This window comes from Morone saxatilis, unplaced genomic scaffold (assembly GCF_004916995.1).
Source record: "Morone saxatilis isolate NCDOM2014 unplaced genomic scaffold, NCSU_SB_2.0 Contig21, whole genome shotgun sequence".
Lineage (NCBI taxonomy): Eukaryota > Metazoa > Chordata > Actinopteri > Moronidae > Morone > Morone saxatilis.
Window position 1 is genome coordinate 3,574,834 of NW_023339774.1, and position 4,592 is coordinate 3,579,425.

A 4,592-nucleotide genomic window follows, 5' to 3' on the forward strand; every position below is an offset into this window, starting at 1 on the left:
GGTAGATCTTGCCTCTCACCAAGGTGGAGGTCAGGGATCTTGGGCTTAAAAAGGTTGGAGACCACTGCTGTAGAGTAACGGCTCATTCTAAGGTAAAAAAAACACGATTCTTATTTTCAAGTGATTATACACTAATGAAAACACACCTATGAATATTATATTCAACTAATTTTGAGCATCAATCCATAAATAAACAAAGCATAAATAAACCTTGTTTGTGTTTTTCCAGTGATTTCAGTTGTTAGTTAATGTTAGCTTTCCTTTTGCCCAGCTGGGATTCGATCCAACATTTCATGTTCTTGCTCAGAGTTCTTGTTCAAGGTGTTTCCCCACTACATTTTCTTCAGCACTTACAATGATAAAAATAGACCCCAGAGAGGGGAAGCAGATCACACAAAGGTAAATTTACCTCTGTGAAAAAAACTTTCCAATAAGCCAAAAAGTCCCTTCATGCTTCTTGACCACACTTTAAATATATTCTGTGTTTTGAGTCTAAAACATGTTCACCCTGGCAATACGGCATAAGTAAGTAAAGTCGTTTAGAATCAATAATGCTTTACATGCAATACATTCTGACTAACAATATTCATTCAACCCACATGTTCAGCAGGTTACTGAGAGCATGAAGGAGCCGTGGCTGAAGAGGAAGATGCTGCCCTCTGCTGACTAATAGAGTACAGACAAAAGCCAAAACAATAAGGATTTTCCTCATTGCACAACTAATGACAATTCCAACCAATAACTAAATAATAGCCCCATCTAGTGGTTAACCATGGGTACTGCACACACATTAATATATCCACAACTTCAACATTATTCCATACAGTCAGTTGATTCACTCAGACGAGTTAAACAGAGGACAATATGTACTTTGTTATCAGTCATAATCCAGCACAGATAAAAAGTGTGTCTACTCTGCAAATGCTATAGGTAGACCTCAATAAGCATACTGTCAAAATGCACACCTCTTATCTTTAAAGAAATCAATAAAACTTAACTTACAGATGACTTTTTAAAACCCAGTCCAAAGTGCCAAACACAAACCTGAGCAGATGAAAACAGATAAAACGATATAAGCTAGAATAGTGAAATATGAAATGAATCAAAACAACAGTGATGAAAACAAAGTATGGAAACACTATAACTACAAAGTCAAGTAAAGAGTATAATAATAAAATAATCACTTTAAAGACCATGTTTAAAATGTGTTTTTCAGTGGCAAATGGCCTTTTCAGAACCATTGTAGCCATGCTAGCTGCACTACACTATAAATTATTCCATTACTTTGGTCCAGACTGAAATATCTCAATAACTAGAGGATGGACTTTGGGCATCCCCTGTTATTTCCTTTCTAGTGCCACCAGAAGGTTCACATTTGTGGTATTACTTGAACTATCTCAATAACTATGACATGGAGTGTAATGTTCAAGTCCCCATCAGGTTGAATTGTAATTACTCTGATGATCTTTCACCTTTTCATCAGGATTCAGTTTGTCCAGTACTTTAATTTATGATCAAAAATTTGACTAAACACTAAAGTAAGATGGTAAATATGGTAAACAATATACCTGCTAAACATCAATATGTTAGCATTCTGAGTATGCTAGCAGTGTGATGTTAATATTTAACTCACAGCGCTCACAGAGCTGCTTGCATGGCTGTACACTCTTGTTTAATATTTAGTACTGCACCCTAAAATTGTTTTTTTTAACTGTAAAGTGAATTATATGACTATACTGTGATAAAACACATAAATACTTGTGTTAAAATTTACATTATTACCAAATTTGTGAACATTTTTATTATAATTATTCATTCAATTATTCAGTGTTAACGCCCTTTAATCAACCTACTGAAGGTTTAAAACATTTGCATATTTTTCGGTGAGATGGAACAATGGTGCTGCAGTATTTTACTAAACCAGAATTAAACTGCAGTGTGAACTTGACCTAATTATTCTATTATGACATTAATTAGTTGACCTAATGCAGGTCACTTACAGTAATAAACTGGAATCCATGGATCCATGCACTTTTAATATAGGCAAACAGACTGTAGCTGCTTAGGCTCAGCACCTAAAATGTGTCAAATGAGATCTCTGCTTCCCTCTCTTTTTTGCCCTCACTGTTCCGTCTCTCCCTCTGTCCTCGGATCTTCTCAAGCTCTATGAAACACATTTTTACAAGCTTTGCTAAAACTTGTCAGGAAGTGGAACAAAGCCCAACTAGAAAGCCATCAGTGATTAAAATAGTAGCTTCGTGGAGCCAGTATAGCATCAAATAAAATGGGAAAACCCAATAAAATACACCAAGAAAAGACAGTGTTTCCTCTAATGAAACTTTTACATGTTGAGTTTATTCTGCAAACACTATTACAGCGTGACCAAACAATATGTCTGTCTAGTGTTAAGCAGGACTTAATCCCTGAAAAGATCTCACTCTGCACTGCATAAAGCAAAATATAAACAGCATAATTGTCAGTTAACAGATTAATGCGATGGAAAGTAGAGAAAGAATGACTAACAACTGTTGATCTTGTTAACTTGTTTGCACAAACTCTAATCTTTTGCATCTGGTTGTTTTTCACTTGAAAAGAAAATGATAAAACAGATGATAACACTTTTTTAATAGACTATAGGGAACCTTTAAAGACCAGATCTTAAACATTACAATATAACAACACAAAAACTAAAGCCAGGATACCACACACATCCTGTACACAGTAGCTGTAGCTGCAGATGTACGTGGCATCCACCTAAACCCTTCTTGACAGACTCAGACCTGACATTAAAGAGCGTATATTTAGCTCTCTCTCTCTCTCTCTGTATAATACTCCTGCAGGCAACATTAAAGAACCTCTGGTTCCTCAAGAGGAAACTTCCACAGTGGACCTTTACACACAAGTATCACTGCCTTAGTGTAGTGTAAAATTAAATATTAAGCTCTTTACTTTGCCTTAAACCATTAGTTTCCTAACCTTAAGGGACCTCTGTTCTATTGTTCAGTAAACTGACGAGCCCTGAGTTGAGCAGATTATTTCCTGTTTAGGGAACCTTTTATATAATTCGGTGTCTGTATTAAGTTTAAAAAAAAAAAAAAAAGGTAATCATTTTTAACAATCATACCTCACAGGCTTGTTTTTTGACAAAATTAATTTTTACTTTGCATTTACTTTTATTCACAGAAGTGAACCAAATGCTGAGCTATAGACCTACTGTGTATATTTTTATGGTTTCTAGCACACCTTAATATTAAAATATATTTTTGTTTTCCTTTAACACCAACTAGTTAATAGATAAAATATTTACTTTTCCATTTATCTTTTACTTGCAAATTTAATTTTGTACAACTCTTTGTTTGTTTTGACAATGATTCAACTATTTCCCTTTTCCAAGCTAAAGCTAACTACCTAGCTGAAGCTGTCATTTGATAACTATAGTGGCCAGTGCCCACAGTGTTAACCATCCATACATTAAATGCATTCTGCTGTAGCGTCATAAACTGTTGTAAAAGCAGCTAAAGCATTTTAGCTGGCAAGCTAACAGTGATAAACTATAGCTAATCATTTTGTGTTCCACTTACTCCACCTGGTTCCCAAGATTTGTTGTATGTAAGTAATTGTCATAAAAATATAATAAAATTGGATTTTCTTTTGGTTTTACTGGGTCTCAGTGTATTCAGTTCAGTTCATTACAACTTTATCACTGAGCAGTTAATCACCCAGATCAACAGATACCCACTGAGTAGGAAAATACTGTTTATCACAAAGCTAAATAATAGGCTATAAGACAAAAGTGGGGATTGAACACTGAGCAATATGACTGTGGTTCCTTTGATCTTTACCTTAGGCAAGATATGGCACTGAAATTAAACTTGATATTTACTTACCATAGCATTTTACTTTTTCGCCACCAGTGAGCAGCTATCTTTAAACGAGTTAGCTGGGAACATAACGGAATGGTCTCTGGGGCTCGTTCACTGTAGCTAGTGTTATAATGTGGTGTTAGCAGATTGTTGTTTTGGTGTATTAAGCCTTCTTGAAGTACTGTAAAAACGGTTTTGTCCTTTCCTGGTTTTGTTCTCTGACAATGTTCTGTTTACGGCCAGCGTATGAGATATTTTGAGTAGAGAAGTAGAAGGGAAGTCATTTTTTGGCAGCAATGGCTGACAGGTGTCAGACCACTGTTTACATTCGGTGCACAAGGACAACATTACTTGTTGTTTTGAAGGAAGAATTGGATTTTGGGATTACTTATATGGGTAAATACACGGGAGAAGAGCCATTGCAAGAGGCGAGGAATAAACTTTTGGTTTATGATCTAAAGAGAGGCTAGCATCATCATCCTGTAAGCCAGGGAGAATTTCATTTCCAACAATTTACCGAAGAGCTAGCAAGATGAAGAGGATGAAGGATAAAGTGTATTTTGTACACCGAGAAGACAATTTGGGCTCACGAATGCAAAACCAATCTGGCACCGGTCTCCAATCCGAAAGGCACCGGGAAACAAGTTCAAGTTTTGCTCAACCCCGACACTTTATCTGATGTTGAGTCATGCTGTTTGCTTATTTTACTGACTAGTGCAGTGCCCGTAG